Genomic DNA, 16,869 nt, shown 5'->3' on the forward strand with positions numbered 1-16,869 from the left:
GTTTTAGTTTGAAAAAAAAGAATCCAGTAGGGAAAGTCTGACAGTACCAAGTGTGGTCAATACATCGAGCCATGGGAGTGCTCTGGGGGAGTATAAAAACACAGGCCTGAAATCTCACTGCCACGTATATATTTAGATGTGTTCTTGAGTGCTCCTATTAGCAGATAGATGAGAATGTTCACAGCCCTCTTAGTATTAGCCCAAACCTGAAACAACCCATATTTCTACCTAGAGTAGAACAGGTAAGTAAATTGTGGCATATTTATCCGATGGTATGTGAGTCATATCTGTGAAAATGAGTAAATCACAACTATATGCGTTGACATGAATGAATTTGCAAAGTTATATTAGGCAAAGAAAGAAAGTTACAGAAGCTAACATTGTATGATTGCATTTAGGTAGAGTTTTAAAAATGGGTAAAATTAATCAATATGTTACTCAGGGGTTCATGCATGTGTGGAAAAATTAAGGGATGGAAAGGAATAATGAAAAAATTTAGTTGTTACCTCTGTTAGGAATGGCAAAGGGATTGTGATCAGGTAGGGGCATGAAGGGGGCTTCAAAGTTTTTGGTACTGTTTTCTTTTCTGAAAATGGATATGGGTGGTGAGCACACATGTATGTGCTTTTATTATTCTTCAAAAACAATATACTGTACGCTCTTTGTATGAATAGTTTATTGTGGAATTTTAAAAAAATTAATAACTCATCAGCATTAACAGCCTATCAATAGATGTGATTGGCCAACAAGCAATGACCGGTCTTATCAGTAAATAACAAATGCAAAGTCAAAATATGTAAGAACCAGATATTGTTCCAAACCCATTAGATTAGTAAAAATTAATAACCTCGACAATAGCAAGAATCTAGAGGAACCACAAATCTTACATCCTTTTTTTGGGAGTGTATATAGTTGCCACCACTTTGTAGAGTTACTTGGTCTTTTTTTTTTTGATTGTATACTCTGTAATCTGGTGTTTTTTTCTTTAAATGTAAAGAATAAAGGACAATTGGCTCTATTTGTACATTGAGTACTTTATTGCAGCTAACATAGAACATCTATGTTAACATGGATGAGGTTTTAATACAATATTCAGGGAATCAATAAGTTATGAGTGATACCAAACTATGATATCCATTTTTTTTTTTTTTTTTTAGTGGGAGAGAGAGTGTGAGAGAGTGTGCATGTATGCACGACTTTGGTGGGAGAAAGGGGCAGAGGGAGAGGGAGAGAGAGAATCTCAGGCAGACTCCCTGCTCCTGCAGAGCCTGACTCAGGGATCGATCTCAGTATCCTGAGATTGTAACCTGAGCTGAAATCAAGAGTCAGACGCTTAGCCAACTGAGCACCCAGGTGCCCCTTGACTATATCTTTTAAATTAATGAATTAATTAAATTATTTGAGAGAGAGTGTGAGGGAGAGATCTTGAGCAGGGTATGGGGTAGAGGGAGAAGCAGACTCCCCGCTGAGCAGGAAGCCTGATGTGGGGCTCCATCCCAGGACCCTGGGATCATGACCTGAGCTGAAGGTAGATGCTTAACCGACTGAGCCACCCAGGTGCCCATGATCTCTCTCTCTCTCTTTTAAAAGATTTTATTTATTTATTTTTGAGAGAGAGTGAGTGAGCCCACATGAGCTGGGGGAAGGGGGAGAAGGAGAAGCAGACTCCCCGCTGAGCAGGGAGCCTGATGCTGGACTTGATCCCAGGACCCCGGGATCATGACCTGAGCTGAAGGCAGACACTCAACTGACTCAGCCACCCAGGTGCCCTTTATTTTTATTTTTAATTAATTAATTAATTTTTGAGATCTAGAAAGCACTTTAATATTTTATCCTTCTTCAAAAGAATATAGAATGCTTCACGAATTTGTGTGTGATTCTTGCACAGGGGCTATGCTAATCTTCTCCGTATCATTCCAATTTTAGTATATGTGCTGCCGAAGTGAGCACCCCAAGCACCCTTTAATAGATATTTTAGAATATGCCCAAATAACAAGTGTTCTCATTGTGTACTTGCTCATGCTTTGTCTCTTTCACTTGCTCTAGCTCTCCTTCCTTCTCTCTTTCACACCCGTTCCCCCGCCATTTCACATACAGTGTTTTGTTTTTTTTTGTTAGATAAATATGTAGGTAGGTGTGAAAAAATATATGGGAATGATAAAAATCAAACTCAAGACACTGATTACCTGGCAGGTAAAGGGAAGGTGAGTGATAGTAGGCACCATTATTGTTTGCAAATAATGCCAAATATTATGAGTTTTTTTGGAGGCTGGAAGGAATTTTGAGACTAAAAAGTTTGAGCACCACTGTTCGGTTGCTTCAAACTAAATTTTTACCAAACATGTGAGGCATTCATTTTGCAAAGAATAGCAAATCTCATGTGTTTGACAGACCCACCAGAGGGAGCCCATCCAAATCCTGTATCTATTTAATCTGATTTAAAAAAAATTAATAAGTACATACCTGGACCGTGTTCAGAGAAGCTATATTTTCCTTTTGTCCCTGGAGATGCCTTGTCCTGTTTCGCCAGCTGTGCCCTGTGTACGATTCCTGGGAATGCACTCTGAGCACAGTGAGTGCACCGAGGGGCCGTGGAGGAGGTAGGATGCTATGCAATTTATTCTTCACTCTGGGCTGCAGACTCTTTGTTTCCTCAGTGTGTCTTCATTGTCTCCATTCCCCTTTGATGACTTCCTCTGGGTCAGTTTTATCACGTACACATATATGCAAGCCACACTTCCTCCTGAATTTAAGATTATTCATGATCAGCCTTCCCTTCTTCCTATTTCTGTCTTCAGTAGTATAAAAAAAAATTTCTCACTGCTTCTTTTTCTTTTAATTTTAAGAATTTGTGTATCTCTCTTGTCTTTGTTTTCTTGGCTGGTAGTTTTTGAACTTGAGTGTCTTAAGTCCTGGTCCATGACCAAGTTTTTGTGGATCTTACAGGAAAATTACTGATATAAGAGGAATGTAGCAAGTTTTATAAATGTATATTTGTTCACTTCAAAGGACTCTTCCTTTTCCCGAGATGATTTCCTTGCTACTTACTTAAATATTCTTTTATGAAGTGATGGTGGTGGTATTTTAAAAATATGCCTGTATTTCCAAAATAAAGCATTGCCAAATTTATCTTAGTTCTAGAATTCTTTGAAATTTTTACCAGCCTATGAAATACAAAGTAAAGTCTTATATTTCTAAGTAAATACACGTATGTCTTGATAAATGAAGACATAGTTATGTTATTGAGAAGTTGTAAACGTTCTATAATTAATAGTGATTCATGCATATTCACACAGAAACAAAGGGGAATGTTTATATAGAAGAGGTAAGTAAAGGTATACAGAGAAGTAAGCTTTGTTATAATTTGGACCACAACACATTACTGAAATACTACTTCATTCAGAGGTCCAGTTCATATTCCATCCCATCTCAGTTGCCTATTCTTTAAAAATAATCACTGGCATTCCCCATTTCTTCCTGTAGGAGTGTGGTTAAGGGGTTCCCTCCATGGATTGTGCTCCTTGCCTGTAATTATTCAATCCAAGTGGAGTAGATATCCTTCATTTCAAACAACCCCTTTGGCATCCTTTGTGGTTCATCCTTGTTAGAAAACCACTCTCATTTATCATCAGAAAATTTCATTTTTGCTCCCTTTGATATTCTCTCCCACCTTCCAGATGGTTCATTAGAACCCTCCTGTTCTTGGGCTTCTTTTCCTGAGCTTCCCCACTGTTACTCTTGTGGTGAGCCAAAGGTAGTCTCTTTATTCCTGCTTTCTACCCTGAATCACTTTTCTATCATTCAGTGAATGACAAGGTTTTATTCTCCACCATGTGGTTATTGGGTTTCCTTAATAGCCTCATGTGGAGGGGCTTTATTGAAGGCACTTTTATTTGGCCTTGATAGATTATAGTCACCATGTTTCCCTAATCTCCTCTTTAAACTCTTTTAGGAAGGACTCCTTCTGTCAAAGACACACTTAAATTGAAATGGCTTTTCTTTTTTTATATTCCTTTTCTCCACTCGAGTGTTTACTTAGGTATGTCTCTTGACAGTGAAGCAGAAGGCAACTGGTCACAGCCAGGAGTCCACAATATATTGGATTTGAGTAATACCCCGTTATTGGAGGACAAAGGGGGGGTTGGAGAACCATTTAAAGAGAGACCAGTCTGTTTTCTCTGGCACAAGGCTTTTGCAGATAATTTGTTCTTGCTATGACAAAATAGAAACTCATAGCCTCTTAGCCTGAGACCATGTCACTTACCTATAGCATTATGACCCTCACTGAGCTTTCAGTACATCCCGCCTTGAACTTTTACTTTGTATATGTCTGGTTTCTCCAACTGGTTGGTCACTTCCTTAAGGGTGTCTCCTGTTCAGCCCAGGATCCTGCACAGAGTAGAAGTTGGTAAATGTGGTGTTTGGATGTCTCCTTCGTTCTGGTCTGCCAGCCTCCAGTCTGCAAAGAATGGCAGCTAATGTAGTTAAGTGCATGGCAGTTCACCTGTCAGCTTTTCTAGCTGGACATTCTTAGAGCTATTTCTCATGTTCCAGCCTTCCAGAGGAGCAGGTATATCATTCAGGGCTGGATTGCAGGACAGAAACCACATAGTAATGGATCAGGGAAAGCTCAATTTAAAGAATTATTAACTATAACATAGAAAATTGGGGCAATGAGGGATTGGCTAGTAAGAAGTAAAGAGAACTCTAGAGAGCATAGGACTTGCAGATAAATGAGCAGCTGCTACCCCTAAGACTGACACTGAACCCCTAAGGAAGAGTCCTCCGCCCCCATCCCCCAACTGTGGCTCACTGAATGGCACAGAGGTGGTAGTGGTTTCATGCTGGTGAAATTGCTGGATATCTGCATTCTGGAACTTGTTGGAAATCTGCTTTTTGAGGGGCCGAGGAAAGCTACTTGAGGGTGGTGTCTTGTAGGAAGCACTCTGCTATAAAATTGCCTAGGAAGGGCCGTGGCGGAAGCAGCTGTCCACTGTGGGAGCTCCTGGGGAGCTTAGTGCTCCTGCTTACGCTACAGGACACCTGGGATCCAGCAGGAATTCCTTTGTAATGTGGGCCTTTTTGGGGACCTCTACTGACGGTGCTGCTGGCAAAGGAAAAATATTTGAAGGGCCCAACTCAGTTTTCAAGAGCAGTCAATGGTGGATTGATTTGTGTCTGAGAGGCAATACATTGATAACTAGCACAGCCAACTTGCTCCTTTTCCCGAATATCTAGAAGTCTTTAGGAAGTTAGGCTGTTATTCACCCAATAAATAGGTTGCTAGGGCAAGTCACATTTAGGGAGGCACAGACTTTTGTCCTTGATTCTAATTTAAAATTTCTGATTATAATTTAGGCTGTGGACAAGCTGTCTAGTTGCTTGTTCTTAGTACATGGGTGCATAAAGGACAGAGGATATTCTGAAGGGTAAAAGCTGGAACCAGTATAGGATCTGGAGAAAAACAGATGAATATCCTCCACATCTCAATCCTTGAAGATCTCAGGAAAATCATTATCATTTACATTCTGCATTTGCTGTTGGAGGCCAAGAGGGCCTCATTAGGTTTTACTGAATCCACATAATTACAGTAGCAGTATTTTTTGTACTAGCTGAAGTGATGTGTGAAAGTAGCAAAAATATTTTCACAGTGATATTATGCTCTTTCACAGTAGACTTCACACCTTGCTGGAGACTGCATTTCTTTGTGTGGTGCACATTACAGAAACCTACTTTCTATGGAAGGGGTGGTGTAATTTCACATTTTCAGTTTGGTAGGTATGGGTGGGAAGGTAATGAGAAGGAGTTTGCTGTACCAGCCAGCCTCAGAACCAGCTAGTAACCCGTGATATGCACATCTTCTTGAATTGTCAGTTCAGATACCTGAGTCTGCTCTTAGATGGAAAAGATGATGCTCCTGCTATTTGACTGGCACTTTAGGTGTCTTCTTTCTGAAACTTTGTCCTCAAATCTTCTGTCTAATGTCATCCCCCACATTCATCCTGCAGTAGGTCTCTGAAATTATAAACTAGTTAATAGGAATGAATTTGAAAGATAAAACAATTTTCTTAAACTAGATATATCATTTAAAGACAACGCTATTTTTCACCTATATGGAGACTTTCTAAATGTTGTTTATATGATTGATAGCATTTCATCATTGCAATGATTTCTAGCCTTTTTCTTTTACTATTTGGGAATCTGCTGAGAGATTTGGATACTACACACACACACACACACACACACACACACACACACACACACACACACACACACACACACACACACACGATTTTGTATGTAGTTTAAGGGGTATGATATATTCCTGGATTAGAAGTCACTGTCAAGGAGATAGTTCAGTCTCCATGTTGATAATTCCCAGCCTGTACATCTGTAGTAAACCGGAAGAAGTGTTGTTCCTATTCTCTTAGCATTTCTCTCTTCCCACTTCTACTGTTTCTTATAATACCTCTCTTAGATCGCATTGGGATCCAGGCTGGGATTATGTTTGATGGTGGATTACATGAACAGCAGCAGAGGTGAGTGTTAGCCATAGGAAGACAGAGAATGCTGCCTGACTTGGGAATGACCAGATGTTGGCTGTTGGGGTGATTGGAGGATCAAGGTTGAAGTCAAGAGCTAAGAGTCAGAGGCTGTCTAGGAATAGGTGGGTGACTTGAATGTGTTTGGGGAAGTCAGGGGAACAATTTCTGCCTAAATCTGAGAGCCTATATCTTGGGGCACAGGACATTCCTATGTAGTGACCATTCCAGATCGAAGAAATGGAAATATTTGTTCAATGTTTGGAAGCTTGTAAGGTAGAGAGCTACCTTGAGATTGGACTCAGGTACAGAGTTGGGTTGTATGGGTCTTGTGGGGATCATATCTTAGCACACATCCAGTAAAAGGTGACTCTTGGAGGCCTGGCATGTATTGGGGTTTAGATAATTCATGGTATGTTTCATTTAAGGTTAATGACCTAGGCTTAAATCAAAACAGAGAAGGGTTTACATGAGACAAATGGAAAGAATAACTTTCTCACTATAAGATTATGAGTGAGAGGCAGTTTCAGAGGGATTTGGGATCACCTTATCATCCAGGTGACGTTTCTCAATATTTTAAGGAGATTGACTCTTAGTGAGGTGAAGGACCCTCAGTTCAGTTGCCCCAACTCTGTTATCTTTTCCATGCAAAAACTTGGGATAACAATGATGTGTCATTTCTTAGGGAATTTGATGGTGGGACCATGTAGAATATATATCTATCTGCTTTGATAACAGTGGTATAAATGATTCTTATTTGAACCAAAGTATCAAATATAATTTTAAAATCTAGTTGTTAGATGTTGATTCCATCATGCATCAATATATACTATAGCATTTGTCAAATAATCCACAATAAATATATCCACAGTGATAGGACTAACAGTGATTTATTGTTCAAAAGCTCTACCAGCATTTGACATCTACAACCAACCTAGGATACCACTGAAGATTAACTGATAGTCTCCTCCTAGTGAATTGTGGAGATTCTGACTTTTCAGTGTGCTCCAGGGCTATAAGAGCTTCTTGGTGTTGTCTTTTTGTGTTAGCCAGGATTCTTTGGAAACAGAACCCTAGAGGGTGTGTGTGTGTGTGTGTGTGTGTGTGTGTGATTTATATAAAGTGATTTATTGTAAGGAAGTGGCTTACATGATTATGGAGGCTGAGAAGTCAGACCACAGAGAGCCAGTGATAGAGTTCTAGTCTGAGTCCAAAGCCATGCTTCTCATGGTATAAGTTCCAGCTGAAATCCACAGGTCCAAAGACAGGAGAAGACTGTCATTCTGCCTCAAAGACAGTCAGGCACAGGGAAAAAAATTGTTACTCAGCCTTTTATTTTATTCTGGCCTTCTACAGATTGGATGAGGCCCAGTCGCACTGGAGAGTGCAATCTGCTTTACTCAACCTACAGATTCTGTTAATCTCATCTAGAAACGTTGTCATAGACATATCCGGAAATCATGGTCAACCAAATATATGGGCACTCTCTGACCCAGTCAAATGGACACATAAAATTAACCATCACACTCTTCTTGGGCAGCCAGAGTTTGTAGTGGCATGCTGGAAGTCCCTAGTCAATTCTCCTAAGTCCTTAATTTTGTTCTGTGAATGCCACATTTGAAGTAACTCCTAGTAGACAACGTAGTCAGTTACTAGTAAGTTACCTTTATTTGCACATGAAAGTGTGAAAGTATGAAATTTTGCATTTTTCACCCTTTGGGATTGAATAGAAGACTTGAATTTTTGGGTTGTTTGAGCCCATCTGTGGGTCTTGGCCTCATAGATGGAAAATGTTTCTGGTAGCAGTGCCTGTTACTCTGGAAATATCACCCACTTTTGAGCTGGTGTGAGGGGAGTCAAATCCAGGCTCTGCAACTTACTTACTCTCTGGTGACCTTAGATAAATGACTTACCCACTTTGAATCTTGGTTTCCTTAATTAAAACAAGTACAATTCCTGAGTTGTGGTTAAAGAACTTAGCATGATTCCTGACAAGTGGGAGGTGCCTGGCAAATGTTCACTTTCCAGCCATCCCCTTATATTAACATAAAAATAGATGTCTGCCGTTTTTGTGTTGGTTAAGTATAGATCCAGCTGTGTATCAACATGAGTCAGGTACCTTTTGGGTCCTGCTTTTTAGATCTGATCTACTTTTACTTTTACTTTACTTTTCTTTCCTTCCTTCCTTCCTTCTTTCTTTCTTTGTCTTTCTTTCTTTCTTTCTTTCTTTCTTTCTTTCTTTCTTTCTTTCTTTCTTTCTTTCTTTCTCTTTCTTTCTTTCTTTCTTTCTTTCTTTCTTTCTTTCTTTCTTTCTTTCTTTCTTTCTTTCTTTCTTTCTCTTTCTTTCCTTCCTTCCTTCCTTCCTTCCTTCCTTCCTTTCACTTAAAGCCACTGCTATCTTTTCTGTTGACTGATTAGTAATATGTCTTCTGTCATCTTCCCTTTAGAGTGGTGATAGAATTTAGATGGGGCCGTGGTCCTGTTATATTTCACCCACTGGCATCGTGAATGAGCTGTTTAGCCACCCGAAGAAGAAAATGGAATCTCTTTCTCTCTGTTTTATCTGTCATTATGACCTAGGAAGAGGGTGACGAGAGATCACCATTTGAAAGGTGACAGCAGAATGGATGACGTTTTCTTCCCCTTTAAAAGGGGGTTGTCATGAGAACTGGTTCTTGCCAGGGCCGCCTGTTTTTTATTGTTGCCATTGTTGCTTTTTGCCTCCACACGCCCAAACATTTAATCTCTCATTTAGTTTGTGTACAGCTTCACGTAATTTCCTTGCTTTGATGGACTGAAGTTTCTGATGTTTTCTCTCTATAGGCTAGAGCTTGGCAGAATATTAATCTACTTCCTTTTCCCATTGGTACCCCTAGGAGAACCCCTAAGAGAAGAAAAGTGCTGAAAAATAAACTTGTCATGATATGCTAGAGTTAATAAAGGCAGGCAAAAAAGCTGACCAGATTTCCGAACTAGCCAGAAGCCTTTGGCAGTATCTCTGGGGAGGGGAGCCAGGAGTCACTGATGACGCTCCCCTGACATTCTTGCAGAGCACAGCCTCTGTGCGTGCGGGGAAAACAGCTGTGTGGAGTCAGGTGGGCGCCGACTTGCTGTTTTGAGGATTTCCTGACGCTGGCTTCTTCAGAACATGTGATTTGTCACTAAACAAGGAAGTGAATAGCCTCTATGATATATTTAACTTGAGTTTTCTTTTATGGAGGCATCAGTTAGGGGAGATTTGGAAAGATTGTGTTGTTCAATGGGGACCTGTTTGAGTTTGCAAATGAAGGTCTAGTATGGGGGGTTCCCTGAGAAAGCGTTTGAAACTCGAGCTTCTCATTTTGTAGAGCCCCCTTGACAGCCAATATTTTGTTCAACTGCCTGGCAGAAGTTGCTTTTCAACTATCAGTGTATTTTTGTAGCATCTTTCACCGCAGAACACTGACTGTTTCAAATCTCTTCCCATTACTCCACTGGCACAAAGTTCCGTAGCAAGGAGAGGAAATGAGATAAGCAGTAGGGAGAGAAAATAAAGTCTACTTTTGCAGTGCAGAGCTTTAATGCATTCCCTCCCCTCTGCTAATCTCTGTAACTTGATTAATTGGCATGTGGTACGTTACAGAAAATCCAGGGAATGACAAAACTGCTTCAGTATCAATTAGCTAGAACAGTAGTGGACTTCCCACAGAGACCTCAGGACAGAGTTGTATTTAACTGGGCCCTTTCAAACACAAGTCTTCCCAAATGATGAGCAGTAGAAGATTTCACTTAGGGCCCAATTGTTTAAAGAAATTAAAAACTGTGGAAATTAGCAGCTGAAATCCACTTGGATGAGTCTGCTATGCCTTTAATATGTCTGTCTATTCATCTCACTAAGACATCCTGGTCCTTTCTCCAAAGTGATTTGAATACTTAATATTTGCTGAAATGCTTTAGTTGGATTTGAATAACGTAGTTGAATTTGCTTTTTGTATTCAGGGGGAATGAGGGCTTGGGAGTTCCTATGGTAAGATATGTGAAAGTGCTTCTTTTTAGAAGTGATTCTTATTTCCCTGCCTGTGAACCAAGAATTAATAAGCAGTGAGCCTGCCAAATATATGGGGCTGTTTTCATCAGAATTACAGGCTTTATCTGTCACTCTCCAGGTGACTGGCTAGTCCCTGGGGCTCAGAGGCGATCTGCTTAGTGACAGGTTTTTGTTGAGCTGAGTTGGATATAGATCGCCTTTGTGTTTGGATGCCATGTGTTCTTAGGAACCACAGCAGAAACAGGATAGTTGTAAACTAAGGTCTTGACTAAGTGCTGTTCCTGTTGTTTATGGCCTGATGAAGGAGACAGATAAATATACTAGAAACTCAACAGTCAGTACAGTGAAAGAGATATGGCCAAGGTGCAGAAGGAAATGTTTATCCCTGGGGTAATAGTAGGAGGCTTACCGGAGAATCTTCGAGAGAAATTTGAAGTTGTCCTGGCAGAGAAGGGGAGTTCTGTTCCAGGTTGTGGTAGTAGCATATTTGAAGGCATGAGGAAACATGTGTTGTGGGGTGGCTGGAGCAAGGGGAAATAATAGAAGATGAAGTTAGAGAGAAGTATAAACTGCTTCATGAAGGGTCTTCTATGTAACTTTGGAATTTGAGCTTTAGTTTAAAAATACTAAGGAGTCTTTAATAATTTTTAAGTTATGAGAATGATGCAAGTCAGATTGGCATTTTAGAAAAATAATTCTGTTAGGTTAGCCCATGGAATGGAGCAGTGTAGTTAGCATTGGACATGAGGAGACTGGTTAGAAGATTATTTATAATCATCTGAGAGAAAGCCAATGCAGGCCAAGCCAAAGAAACAACAGGGATCGCAGGTAAGAAAGAATGGACTTGAAAGATGTTAAAAAGGTAGGATTTGGTGGCTGCACGTAGGGAAGTGAGGGAAAGGGGAAAGTATTTGATCTGCTTTCTTGGTCCCATTCCTCGAGTTTGGGATGACAGGAGGAGAAGTAGGTTCTGGGGTTGGGGTCAGGAGAGCTAGTTGAGTTTGGGATACGTCTCGATGGAGGATTTGCAGGTGGCCTTGTTCAGTAGGCAGGCACTTGGATGTGTCTGGGCCCTGGCACGGTTGCCTAGGATGGAGGTAGAGATTTACGGTCAATGGCCAGAGTTGCAGCTAAAAGTTTGGCTATAGTCATCTAGGGGAGTGTAAGCAGAATCAGAAGTGAACAAAGCTGAAAATGAGGCCTGTGGAATACAAATATTTTGTGACAGGAAAGGAAGGAAACGGAAGCTGTGAATACGACCAAGAAAGAGCAGCCAACTTATTTGGGCAGAGGAGAGCGGGTGGTAGTAGCATGACATGGGATGACAGGGAGCTTTGTGTCTTTTGTGGACTGTTGAAAGGGAAGAGTTAAATATTTGTCCTGAGGAGAAAGAGCCAGAAAAGAGAATAAAAGAAGAAGAGATGTGGGATGATTTCTAAGTAAGAACTTCGGAGGAGACAGAGAGTGATGGGGAGAAGGTATATTCTTGTCACTGGAAGGCCTGGCGCCTGACCAGAGGAAGGGGCTCTTTTCTTTTCTCTCTTTTTTTAAATTTTAAATTAAGGTGGACATGAAGGACTGAAGGATGACTGCAAGGCAAATGCTTAATAACTGGGAATGGAAGGGGTTTCCTATCTGATGATTTCTCTTTTTCAGTAAGAAGGAAAGGTCATTTTTTTTTTTTTCTTGGCAGAAGTAATGTAGGTGAGACAGACACCTTTAAGGAGTGACATACCTGATTAGTCTCTGAAGTCTCTGAAGACTCTGTCTAGTCTCTGACTAGACAGAACAGCTAGTACTTTCTCCAAGGTTTGGTTCTTGACTCAGCACATGCCTATGGAGGCAGTTCTAAATTCATCAGGTAGTTAAGAAGCCATGCATTAAGGATCTGCTATGTTCAAGGCATTGTGATGGTGGTATTAATTCTTGAAGTTATGGGGTCTTTCCTGTTGCTCCTCGGTTGATTACAAATCATGGTAGCCTGTCTTCCTTCACATTAAGAGTTCGGAATATTGCTCTTTGGGCATTAATCTCTCTTTAGCAGCTGACGTCAAAGGAGTCTGTAGTCCCTATATTCAATTTTGTAATAAGCTTTTTATTTTAGAATCTTTCTAGGTTTTACAGAAAAATTGCAGAGACGATACAGAGTTCTGTGTATCCCACACCCAGTTTCCTCTGTTATTGACATCTTATATTAGTATTGCATATTTGTCACAATTAGTGAACCAATTTTTATATATTATTATCTATATTTATTTTTATTTATTTATTTCCAAGCCTTCTTGCTGTGGCCTTTTCAATTACCTTTGGCAGGGAGAGGAATACTTGTCTACTGATAATTCAGAAACTTGAGTTGAACAAGCAATTTTAATGTTCTCTCTCTTGTGTCTTTGGGATTGTTTTATCTTAAACCCTCCTTCTGAGGCGCCTGAGTGTCATTGTCGGTTAAGCATCTGACTCTTGGTTTTGGCTCAGGTCGTGATCTTAGGGTCGTGAGATCCAACCCTGCATGGGGCTCCGCGCTCGGTGTGGAGTCTGCTTAAGACTCTTTCTCCCTCTGCCCTTCCCCCCATGCTTGCTCTCTTTCTCCCTAAAATAAAATTAAAAACCCCAAAACCCTACTTTTCATCTCTTTGAAAGTCATACAATTAAAGGGGTGAAGAAGTCTACAAAGAAAAATAAGTATCAACTGGTATCAGTTATGTGTCTCTAATTTATAAAGTATTACTATCCAGTAAATGTATTTATGTATGTATGTATGTATTTATTTGAAAGATTTTATTGATTTATTTGACAGAGAGAGAGAGAGAGAACAAGCAGGGGGAGCGGCAGGGAGAAGGAGAGGGAGAGGCAGGCTCCCTGCTGGGGCTCGATCCCAGGACCCCGAGATCATGACCTGAGCTGAAGCAGACGCTTAACCGACTGAGCCACCCAGGCGCCCCTAGACAAAAATCTTTTAAAAAATGGGTTCATGAGGACTAGCAAAGAGTGGTTTTTGTTGTTGTTGAAGAGATTGTGCACCATCGTCAGTGGTAGCAGTTCCCTATCCTCTTTGCCTCTAGATGGCACTGATTTTATACTGGCCTGTAGTTTTGAAGCTATACAATTTAGAATAAAAAAGTCTCTCTGGTCCACGTTATGTCCGTGTTCACTGATGTACCCTCTGTTTTCACCTACTGCTCAGCAGAACACGTAAGTGGGAACCTCTCTTAGTTCCTGTAAGAGGCCCGTCATAACAAAGTCATTATGACCGATAGGGAATTTGCTGATAATTTCGTGAGTAAGAAGGAGGAGAGGATTTGTTTCATGTAATCTGCAGTGCAGTCATTCTGGAAAATTTCTGAATGAAACTGTCTCCTCTCTGGTCCCTTTTTCTGTTGTCAGTGGGGAGGTGTTGTTCTGAGCCGTTCCTCTGTGTAGAACTTAGTTCTCTGGCATCCTGTTCCCAGCTCCAGGAAATTTCAAAATCCATCAGAAAGAAGCTTTGTCATGCAGAGCTATTTAATAAGTGTCTCATATTCCGTTGGCACCTTTGGGTTTTCACTTTACCCCCTTCTTATTGCTCCCCCCTCCCCCCCAACTGCCAAAGAATTCTCTTTACTTGTTACTCAAAGACTATTATTGTTTTTACTTTTTTGCCATCTAATTAAGCTGGTAATCTTTTGAGTCACATCCTTTCCAATAGAGTCATACAGCTAAATGAAACAGTTTAAAAAATGTCAGCTTGCTGAAATATTTTGTGACTTGTAGGCATAAGCTTCATTCTGAAACACCACATCGGCAGACCGAAGTGTTACTGAGGCACCATTGTTGAGCTTTGAAAGGTCTTCCTCCTTTCCTCTTCCTTCTCTTCCATCTCTGCCCTCCTTTGTCTTCTTTCTCCTTCCCCTTCTCCTTTCACTTCCTCCCTCTTCCTCTTTATTAAAATGCTGGTCTGCATAGCCTGAATTCATAGTTATCACCTCATTTCTCTCTTGTTCTCAGCCTTTCTACCGAAGCTGTTTCATTTGGCTGTGTCGCTTGGCAATACTTTCCCATTAACATGATCTTGGATTATATGTTCACTACTCTTGTGCTTGCATTTGCTACTGGGCAGAGCAAGAGTGCTGTCCCACAGGGCTTTAGACTTCTGCTCTATTACCTTAGGCAAAGACTGACTTCAGAACCTAGAATGAGCTGAACTGGGTGGCTGACTGGTGTACCAGCTGGTCAGAACTTCAAATGCTGTTGAAGTGACCTTACCATACTCGTTTCAGTGTTCTAAATGCCGAAATGCTTTGTAACTCGAAAATATTATATCTGTTTCAGATGTATTTTTCTGAATGTTGCCTTCTTGTTCCAGTACTTTCTTAGCTTGTTTGGGTTATTCAGAGAGCGAGCCTAATTTTTTCCTTCACCATGAGGTCAGGCTCGGCGTGACACTTCAGGCAGGAAAGGTGGAGTTACTTCAGCAGCATAAAGAGGAAATTAAAAAGCAAGTGAACATGGGCTCTTGTGCAACCCACATGCTTAACGTGTCCTCACTGGATGTCTTTGAGGGACCTTGCCTTTAGCAGCCCCCAGTCACCTCAGGGGCTCCTTGAATGAAGGTTTTATTTTGATTATTTGCTATGCTGTTTCATCTTTCAGAGTGTGATACAGTGAACAACAATGTCATAAATCCATGTCTTTTCTTTCTGGACGGTTTCTTCTGAACCACTTTTGGAGCTGAGCACTATTTCTTCTGCTTTCTCACCTCTGTGAGGATCATTTATTTGTTCAACGCTGAAGCACTTCAATTCCACATTTCTACTGCTCTTTTCATTTGGTTCTGTTCTTTCCTTTAGTGAAGAAGGAAAGGGTTGAGGTAACCTGCATCAAGCATGGGTGTCATATAATAGGGGCCTCAGGAATACCCGCCTCCTTGCGCTCCATTTTGTCTTTGGAAGTATGTGTGGCCTCTGCCATTCATTGCCTTCCTGTCGATGAGGCAAAGCATCATGCAGCCTCTGTTTGGTTTTAAAGTAGCGCTCCCCAAACAACTGTCCGCACGGATGCCCTTACACATATTCATGCATTTGAAAGGCAAACTTAATTATTTTTTGAGAGATTTATTGCACCTCGTGCACTAATGATTTAATTAGGATAAACCGGCACTATTTTATATAGGGCGCCTAAAGCAGTATTGGTGCATGAAATTATGGCAGCTCACCCCTGTTCACGTTTTATATTCACTTCCTAACCCCATCCTTGCGACTCTATGGATTCTTGCTACACAGAAGACAAAGAGATGATAATATACATGCCGTCGTGGAAATTACCACAGAAACTGTAAGATGGGTCCGTGAGTCAGATTTTGGTTTGAATTCAGATTCCACCACTTACCATGTGAGTGGCAAGTGACTTAACTTCTCTAAGCCTCAGGTTTCTTATCTGAGAAATGGGAAAATAATAAGGATTGTGAGGATTCAATGGAGACATAGAGTAAGTAAGGTAAGCACTCAGTAAGGCAGCAAATACAGTAAATGACCCAGAATTGTTAACCAGTGGTAGGTAGTGCAAGCAGCCGTGGCAGCAGCAAAATTTGTTGTAGGGTCGTTATGTCTTTCAGGGGAACTAGAGGCATGGTGGGTATTTAGCATTACTATGAAAGGCAGACTACATAGATTATACCAATGATCAATGGGTATCTTTATTTATTTTTATTTTTTTAAAGATTTTATTGTTTATTTGAGAGAGAGAGAGAATGAGAGCGTGAGCACAGAGGGAGACGGAGTGGGAGAAGCAGACTCCCTGCTGAGCAGGGAGCCCGACTTGGGGCTCGATCCCAGGATGCTGGGATCATGACCTGAGCCGAAGGCAGACGCTTAACCAACTGAGCCACCCAGGCTTCCCCAATGGATATCTTTAAATGGCTGAATAGAAAAACTACTGCTTTACCAACCACAGACCAGTCCTGCATAACTCCATCCTGCTATCATCCAAGCCCCCTTTACACTTGGCCACTTACGATTTCGCATAGATGTGTATTATTCTTCTGACCATTTGCTTTTTTATTTGCTTTTTAAATGTGTGTTTAAAAATGTGGGCCATTTTGAAAAATCCCTTTGACTCTCTAAATTTTAAATTTAATTGGCTTTTGCAATCCATTTTAAGTTTTGAGCCTGATTGGAATTAATTTCTCATATTCATTCTTTTCTCATCCGTGAACTGCTTGCCCTGGCTTTTGTAAGCAGTTGCGGTAGTGGTGGAATTTGTATTCTGGGTCATTTGCGTTTGTGCGAGGACACTTAAGAAAATGTCAGAGAAATAAGAAATCCT

At 40.7% G+C, this 16,869-nt stretch overlaps 1 protein-coding gene and 1 non-coding gene across 9 annotated transcripts in view; one reads left to right on the top strand and one right to left on the bottom strand.

The window, feature by feature from the left end:
* Positions 1-16,869, top strand: part of FARS2 (phenylalanyl-tRNA synthetase 2, mitochondrial) — a 537,047-nt gene that overhangs the window by 146,798 nt on the left and 373,380 nt on the right. The gene's annotated exons all lie outside the window — the stretch shown is intronic.
* Positions 1,844-1,950, bottom strand: LOC114223922 (U6 spliceosomal RNA). Its single transcript, XR_003612265.1, has one exon. It is a non-coding gene; the product is annotated as a U6 spliceosomal RNA (small nuclear RNA).

Source organism: Eumetopias jubatus, unplaced genomic scaffold (assembly GCF_037043125.1).
Source record: "Eumetopias jubatus isolate StellerSeaLion01/CBP00866 unplaced genomic scaffold, mEumJub1_p1.0 scaffold_6, whole genome shotgun sequence".
Classification (NCBI taxonomy): Eukaryota; Metazoa; Chordata; class Mammalia; order Carnivora; family Otariidae; genus Eumetopias; species Eumetopias jubatus.